Below are 9,489 nucleotides of genomic sequence, written 5' to 3' on the forward strand. Positions count from 1 at the left end.
CGGATACTAGGAGAGATGCCAGCTTTGGACCACTAGACAAGACTTCTTTGTGAAACTTGTATTTGAGCTGAGAGTCATACGACAAAAGGGGTCAAGGGAGCTTGGACCAGGGAGCGAACATTGTAGGAGCCAAGGCTTGCCATGTGTCCTGGGAATGCAAAGGCCACGGGCCCCGGTACCTGGCCAGCCAGGGAGCCTGGGTCAACTGGGCAAGGCTGTCGCCAGGATGTGTGACTTGACACTTTCCGGGGGCCGAGGAGCAGGCCCAGGAAGATGTTGCTGAGACCTCTAGCCTATGGGCATGGGGTGGCACGCCATGGAAATAAAGGGAGGAGAACATAACGCATTTCACTTGGGTACGGATTGGGGTGCGTCCAGTTGGTTCCGTCACAACACCCATGTGGAGATGCCTTGCAGGTGGCTGGAGGTGGAAGTCTGCGGCTCAGGATTCCATGAATCAAGCTCTAGCTTCAGTTCATGAGATTAAAGTGCATTAAGTTAATGAGTGCCCCTGCTGTTGGCTTGTTTCAGGGCTCGTTTTCACTTGCTTTCTGGAAATGTTGCAAAGAGTGGATGACTACTAAACTCCTACTACCTCTCCTCTTGGATTTTTTTTTTTTAATAGTGCCTGACTTGAAAGCCGGCAAATTAATATATGTGTAACTAATAACTCCTACAGAATCAGGGATTATTTCACTCACCTCTCATTCAACCTCAATAGGTTACTCATTATTAAATGGATTAACAAACAACCTTTAATGAAAGCATCACACTCAGTCTATAAGTCGCAATGATTTAGAATAATTGAGTCTGTAGGTCTTGCCTCCTGAGATATTGTTGGCCTGTTGTTTTTTGAAAAGCCTTATCTAAAATGTCCAAATTAGCTTGCTTTACTTAAAGTAAATAAAGTCATTGAAGATATTTTCCTGTTTAAGAGAAACTCTGGTGGAGAATTTCTATGGAAAGGAGGAGTTGGTTTCGCTTAATCCATTCAAGAAGTGCCTACTTGTGTGTGCCTACTTGGTGTTCCGTGCAGCTTTGGGGCTATAAACCACAGACAGCCCATCAATCTAGGGTTGATGACAGAAAAGAAAAGAAACGGGGTCTCAGGCGATAGTGTAGAGGGGAGCAGGCTCCAGGAGAGGTCAAGGAGGACCTTCCTAGGGAAATTATGTTTAAGCCCAGACTTCAGTCTGGAATAGAGGACAGAAAATGGGGCACAGCGCGAAACATGGCTGGAGGTCAGACATGAAAAAGGGTTTGGCGGGGAGGGAGAGAGGCAGGAGAGGACCTGGAAACTTGAAAGCAGTTTGGACTTTATCCCCGGGGTAATGGTTGGCCGTGGAAAGCTTTGAAACTCGAGAGTGACGGGATCAGGTAGAGGGTTTTCCGAAGGTCATTCTGGCTGCTGTGGAGGAAGGACGTGAAGGAGCAAAGGAGAGTTTGGGGGACGAGCAAGGATGCTGTTGGGCGGGTCCAGGTGAGATTGGATGGTGGCTGAGAACGGGAGGCAGGTGTGAGGGCAAAGCCGGTATGTGGGAGAGCGTTAGCAGGCGAGATGCGGGGGCAGCGCAGGGTCCTACCAGTGAGTGCATAACGAACACCCACATGCTTTCTTGCTTCAGCCCACCCCTGTCTGTCTTGTCTCCTTCACGCCACTGAACCACACCTGCCGATGTCAACAGCTTGCCCTCTCCAGAAACATGGCCCCATCTTCATCTAGTTGGTGGTGCAGAAGTAACAGGCACCAGATAACTCCGTCCTCAAAATACTGTCCTTTCTCTGCATTGGACGCAACCCTCTCCTGGTTCTCCGCCTACCTCCTCAGCTCTTCCTTCTCAGACGTCTCCCCCTGAGAAGTCCCTCTGTCCCTCTGTTGTCTAGATTATGCAGGTCCTCGGGACCTAGGCTTGGACGCTCCTCTGCTCCAACTCTGTTCCTGGGGGAATCTCACCCATCCCACATCTTAAAACCATCTAGATGCTGAAAACTCCCACGTGTTTCCAGCCCCGTGTCTCCTGTGATCGAACTGGCCTCACTGTCCCTTGGTGACCTTACCATTAGGTTTTCCTGTGGACATCTCCACATCTGCATGAGTACCCCAAATGTGGTGCTTCTGTCGTCTTCTAACCGCAGGAAATGGGGCCACTCGCTCCGATTCTGTGCTGCCCCACCCACATCCAACACTAAGGCAAATTCTGTCATCGGGTCTGCTCTAGAAGCATACTTCAAATCTACCCACTTCCGACTCCACGGCTCCCACCTAGTCCAGGACTGCACCAGCCCTCGCTCAGACCCCTGCAACAGCCTTGAACGAGCCTGACCAAACCTGTCCCTGCTCCATCACAGTTCGTGCTCCAACACCCACAAAGCTTTTTCTTGTTTAATTTTGCGAAATTACTTGATCATTAAAAAAAGCCACAGATTGCAAAGCTGCCCTTATTTTTTGCTCTAATTTCTGTCCTTAGGGTGCAAATGAAATGGACAAAATCTTACTGAACTTCTAGACGCAAGGTTCAGTGCCAAGGTTGGGGGTGGGGGGATAGGGACATGGTGACCAAGGGGAGGAGGCCACCAAGGAGCCAAGAACCCATGGGGCAGATATGACAGGCGTAGAGATGCTTTAACGTGAGGGGGAAGGTGGCGTGCTGGGAGACAGGTGTGGATGAGCTCTCTCAGAATTCAGAAGAGGAAGCTCTTATGGTCACTGGCTGAGATGGGTCTGTTCCATGGAAGAAATGGTTTGGGCAGATACTTGAAGGATTTGAACATGTTGAGATTGGAGGAAAGAGCATTTTTAGGAGAAGGAACAAGAAGGAAAGGCCTGGGGGAGGAAAAATGTCTCCATTCAGTCGAGCCACAGGAAAGGGAGAGAGGCAGTTGGAGACAAGGCTGGAAGGTAGCATGAGGTTCCAGAATGCCTTGAATTACATCCATGCTACAGATTCTAGCCTTCACCCTATAGGGTACAGGCAGTGGAAGACCATGAAGGCATTTGAGCAGAAAAATCACACGGACAAAGCTTAATATGATGAGGATATCTGACAGCTTTGCCTATAATGACTTAGAAAGTACAGTTCCCACCCTGGAATTTCCTTCTGCTTCTCCAAAGTGACTCATTTACCATTACAAAATTTTCTAGTACTCCTCTCTTCGAGAAGCGGTCCTTAATTTTCCCTCACCCTGAGTGTGGGCTGAACTTAGCTATTCCCTTCTAATGAGCGCAGTGGGTCAGCGGAGCTGTGAGGCGTCTCAGACTAGGTTCATCGTGGTCATATGACTCTTGCATTACTTGCTTTGGAGGAAGACAGATGCCAGGGCACGGGCAACCCTCCGGAGAGACCCAGATGGTGAGGAACGGAGGCCTCCTGCAAGAGCCAAATAAGTGAACTTGGAAGTGGCTCTTGACCCCAGTCCAGTCCCAGGTGACAACTTGACTGCAACCTCACGAGAGAACTCGCATCAGAAGCATGGAGATAAATCGCTTCTAAATTTCTGCCCTACAGAAACTATCAGATAATAAATATGTGTTGTGTTAAGCCACCAAATTTGAGGCCATTTTTTATGAGCAATACTTAACTAATACAGGTATCAAGAGTGTTTTTTTTATTTTATTTGTTTATTTGACAGACAGAGATCACAAGTAGGCAGAGAGGCAGGCATAGAGAGAGGAGGAAGCAGGCTCCCTGCTGAGCAGAGAGCCCGATGCGGGGCTCGATCCCAGGACCCTGAGATCATGACCTGAGCCGAAGGCAGAGGCTTTAACCCACTGAGCCACCCAGGTGCCCAGAGAAGGTTTATTAATAAAATCACTAAACTTCAGTTAAGAACAGTGTGAAATCGGTGACATTTTTGCCTGTGGATATTCCTTTTTTTTTTTTTTAAGATTTTAATTTTGAGTCATCTCTGCACCCAACATGGGCTCAAACTCACGACCCTGAGATCAAGAATCAGGCACTCCACCTGCTGAGCCAGCCAGGTGCCCCAGGATGCTCTTATTCCAGAAAGCAACAAGGGAAAGACCAAAAGTGACAAAGACAAGAAAGGAACTGAGAAAATACCCAGAAACAATGACAAAAGAAGTAATAAAATGGCACTAAATACATAACTATCGATAATTACTCCGAAAATGTAATTTGTGGAGGACTACATGGACTAAATATTCCCATCAAAAGACCTAGGGTGTTAGAATGGGTAAAAAAACAAAAAACAAAAAACAAGACCCATCTATATGGTGCCTACAAGACTCATTTGAGACTTAAAGTCTTCCTGCAGATTGAAAGCAAGGGGATGGAGAAACATTTATGATGCAAATGGACATCAAAAGGAAGCAACAAGGGATATACAATAAATGACTGACATCTCATCAGAAGTAATGGAGACCAAAAGCAGTGATGACATATTCAAAATGTTGAAATAAAAGAAACTGTCAAGCAAGAATTCTACAGCTAGCAAATACAAAAAATGAAGGTGAAATAAATACATTTGCAGATAAACAAAGACTGAAAGAATTTGTTGCTAGCAGACCTGCTTTCCAAGAAATACTAAAGGAAGTTCTTCAAGTCGGAAATTAACACTAGAAGGTAACTTGAACTCATTAGGAGATATGAAGAATACTGGAAATGGCAAATATACAAGTCTCTATAAGTAGATTTCATCTCTTCTCTTGCTTTTTAAAAATATGTAAGACTGGGCAAAGCAATAATTCTAACACTGTGTGATCGGGTTTATGATGGCACAAAGGATGGGGAGAAAAATGAGACATGCTTGGAGAAAGTTCCTGTATGTTACTGAAATTTAGTATTCTGAAACAGATTGTGCTAAATTAAAGAGCATGTTGTAATCTTTAGAATAACCACGAATAAAATAACTCAAAAAATAGTAAAAAAATTAACTGACAAATCTAAGTGATTCATGAAAACATATTTAATATAAGACAGCAAAGGCAAACAAAAGAGAGACATATGACAAATAGAAAACAAATTGTAAAATGACAGTTGTAAATCTAATCATATCAGCAAAATCCTTAAATGTGAACAGACCAAATACTTCAAAAGACAGAGATGGTCAGAATGGATGAAAAAGCAAGACCCACCATAGATTCAAAGACATAAATGAATTGAAAGCAGAGGGATAGAAAAAGAGATATACCATGCAAACAGTAACCATAAGAAAGCTGGAGTTTCTGTATTAATATGGGACAAATAAGGTCACCTGGGTGGCTCAGTCAGTTGAGCGTCTGCGGTTGGCTCAGGTCATGATTCCGGGGTCCTGGGATGGCTTCCTACTCAGCAGGGAGTCTGCTTCTCCCTCTCCCTCTGCTCCCCCTCCTGTTTGTGCTCTGTCTCTCTATCTCAAATAAATAAATAAAATCTTAAAAAATATATCATACAAATAGACTTTAAGCTTTTAAGACAGATCATAATGATAATACGTGAGTTAGATATAACAATTATAAATGTATGTGCACATTATCAATCTCTCATGATTAACCCAAACAAATGAAGGAAAGGTTGACTTAACTGAAAGGAAAAATAGACAACCCAGTAATTTTAGTTAGTGACTTCAGTGCCTCACTCTCAATAACTAACAAACCACTGGGCAAAAAAGTAAGCAAGAGTAGGACCGCAAGATGGCACAGCCGCTATGGAAAACAATATGGTGGCCCCTTAAAAAATTAAAAACAGTATTACCATGTGATCCAGCAATTCCATTTCTGAGTATATATCCAAGAGAATGGAGAGCACGGTCTCAAAGAGATATTTGCATTCTCATGTTCACAACAGGCAAGAGGTGGAAGTAGCCCAGAGGTCCACTGATGGATGACAAAGCGCGGTGGGCACATGCAGTGGGATAGTCTAGTCTTTAAAGGAAAGAAAATCCTATCTCCTGCGATGACATAGATGAACCTGTGGACATTAGGGGAAGTGAAATAAGTCAGTCACAGGCAGGTCAATACTTTATGAGTCCGCTTATGGGAGTTATCTAAAATAATCAAACTCGTAGAAAGAAAGTAGGATGGTGGTTATGGGGGCTAAGGGGAGTTGCTTTTGGTGGGTATAGAGTTTCAGTTTTGTAAGATGATGAAGTTCTGGACATCTGTATCTCAACAATATTGGATGAATGAATATATTTAACAACACAAAACTGGACCCTCAGAAATGGTTAAGATGGTACATTTTCTGTGATGTGTTTTTATCACAGCTTTAAAAAATCAACAGAGATATGGAAGACTTGAACAACCCTATCGACCAACTTGACCTGACATTTATAGAAAACTACCCAAAGGCTAAAGAACACATGTTGTTGGGGTGTCTGGATGGCTCAGTGGGTTGAACATCCAGTTCTTGGTTTTGGCTCAGGTGTGATCTCATGGATCACAGGATCGAGCCCCGATTGGGCCTCCGTGCTCAGTGGGGAGTCTGCTTGGGATGCTCTCTCTCCATCTGCACTCCCCCTCCCCCACACACTCATGCTCTCTCTTTCAAAGAAAAAAAAAAAAGAATACATATTTTTTTCAAGAGCCCATGGGATGTTCTCCAGGATCAACCATCAGTTGGACCATAGAACAAGACTCAAATTTTTAAAGACTAAAATCATACAAAGAAGTACATTCTCTTGTCACAACAGAATTAAAATGGAGACACTCAGCTGAAAGATAACCTAGGAAAACCTAGAATTTTTCGAAATTAAACAAACTTCCTAAGTAATTTATGGATCAAAGAGGAAATCGCAGGAGAAGTGAAATAATAACTCTGAGGAGAATCAAGAACACAGCATAAGAAGAGGTACGGGATGGAACAGAGCAGCTTATGGTGACATTATGACCATAAATGCCTATCTTGGAAAAAAGGGAAAGGCCTCCAATCCATCACTTAATCTCCCCCTTCAAGAAATTAGAAAAAGAACAAACTAAACCAAATCCAGCAGCATGTAAGAAGGACCAGAGCCCGTGAGCAAGTGGGATTTATTCCAGGAACACAAGGTTGCTTTAGTGTCTAGAGAGGAATTAATTCATCTACGTACGCGAATGTCACGACCACTTCTCATCAAGGGAGACACGTAAATTTCTTGCCCCACACGTGTCCCTTTTGCCACATTTTCAACTCCTCACCGAATGTCCCTGAGTTTGAATCCTTTTACTTTTCTGCGTCCTCAATGCCACGAAGGGGTCGGTCCTCTCTACCCTGGATCCCAGGCCACAACCCCCTCCTCGCCTCCTCTGTCTTCCATTCCACTGCTATGGGGCCTTTGTCCGGTAGTTGTTTGTTCCGTTTGTTTTAGTTCTTACTGTCCCCCATCTGCTAAGACATCTCAGTGGCATCATGTGAATGTGCAGGCGCGTGTGCACACATGCACACTCCCCACCCCAGATAGCGTGGGGTTGTTTCCAGCCTCGTGACCCCTGTCAGTTCTTCAGCACGTCATCCTCTCCAGCCACAAAGGCCTTGCATTTGCCGTGTTCCCTCTGCTTGGGTTGTGATTTCCTCTTTTCCTTGGTCTAGGTAACTTTTCTCCATCCTTTAGTCTTCAACTCATCCGTCGTTTCCCTGAGGGTAGCCTTCCTGACTCCCCAGAAGAGGGCAGGTTCCCCTACTGTGTTTCATCATGGACCAGAGGTTCTCCACCAGGGACACCCCCCACCCTGGTGACATTTGGCAGTGTCTGGAGATATTTTTAGTTGTCACAGCTGAGGGGTTGGGTGGGGTTGGGTCATGGCATCTAGTCTGATAGTGGGATCAAGTCTGAGTATGCGTCTAGACACCCCACAAGGTGCAGGACAGACCCCACAGCAAAGAATGATTCAGCCCTAAGTGCCCATAGCGCTGAGATGGAACTGCCCTGTAGTGGACCTCTGTTCCTCTCCGCTGCGGTGTGTGTCTCCGCGCTACTGGACACTCAAGCGTGTTTCTTTGCTGTCTGTCTCATCTGGACTGGGGGCTTCATGAAAGCTTGAGTCATGATGGTCCTTAGTCACACAGGGTCCTCCAAGCTTGGCACAGTGCCGCATTCCTTCCCTGGTCTAGATACTACTATTCAGCCGTAGCTTTCCCCCTGTTTTCTAAGAGCATCTTGATTTTCCTGTGGGCCACACATTCTCTGTTTCATTTGTTTTTGGTAGGTCTGTCTCTTGCGGTGCCTCACCCCCACCCTGACCCTCCCATCGCTACCCCCCCCCCCGCGCCCCCCCAGCCACGAGGCGGGCACATGACCACAGCCCGCTGATGAGACCCCCTCCCGCTTTTGAAAAGGACGTTGGAAAATTTCATAAGTAAATAGGGAATCAATATTGGAAGCCGGCCACGCTCATTCCTTTACATCTGTCTGTGGCCGCTTTGATGTACAACATCAGAGCTGAGCAGTTGCAACAGAGACCCTGCGTCCTGCGGAGCCGAAAACATTGACAGTCTGGTCATTTACAGAAAATATTTGCCAACCCCTGATCTAAAGCAATAATTCATGACTTCTCACTGCTGAGGCTGCCCTGGACCTCTGTGAGGCCAGCTGCTTCACTTTTCCTTCAATTTTGTCACCTTCCCAGTAACATCCAGCAACCCCATTTGCCGCCCCCACCCCATCCCCACACACACGTTTTTGGCTTGGGTGTAGCCCGGGTAGGTCTCAGAAGTCACCTAAAGAGGCTTAACGAATGCAGCAACCCAACAGATGTGGGTTAAGGGGCTTAACATGGGAGCAGGTTGAAGGGTGCTCCCCCAAAAGATATGCCCATGTCCTGATCCCCGGAATCTGTGAATGTGACCTTATCTGGAAAACAGGTCTTTGCAGTTATAACTAAGTTAAGGATCTCAAAACGAGATCATCCTGGATTATCTGGGTGAGCCCTAAATCCAATGAGTAGTGTCATTGGAAGAGACTCAGAGGGGAAGGCGCCGTCAAGACAGAGGCGGGTCGTAGAGCGAGTGTATGGCAGACGCCGTCAAGGACTATCAGAGCCAGGTGTACACAGAGGAGGCAAAAACAAAAACAAAAACAACCCAAACAAACAAAAAAATCAAAAACCAAAAGAAAAAAGGATATCTTTAAAGTCTTTAAGAGAAGGATGGGACCACCAGCAACCTGATTTGGGACTTTGGGCCTCCAGAACCACGCGAAGACGCATTTCTCTTGTTTTAAATCCCTAATTTGTAAGAGTTTGTTACAGAAGCACAGGAAACCACAGTCGACGCATCTCCTAAAGCTCTTGGGGTGAGACCCAGTCTCCATCACTCTTTAAAAGGCCTTTCGTGGCCTGGCCACTATCGTTATCTTTCTTGTCTTTTCTTTCTTTCTTTGAACCACTTTCTTGTTTTGTTTTGTTTTGTTTTAAATGAACTAATTGTTTTAGGTTCCCAGCAAAATTGAATGGGAGGTACAGAGAGACTTCTCATATACCTCCTGCCTCTCTCTACTCCCGCCCAGAGCCCCCCAGTAAGAGCTCCCGGGACAGTGGCGCATTCATTAAAATTGATGACGCTACAGTGACACGTC

The sequence above is a fragment of the Neovison vison genome, chromosome 8 (genome assembly GCF_020171115.1).
Source record: "Neovison vison isolate M4711 chromosome 8, ASM_NN_V1, whole genome shotgun sequence".
NCBI classification, from domain to species: Eukaryota; Metazoa; Chordata; class Mammalia; order Carnivora; family Mustelidae; genus Neogale; species Neogale vison.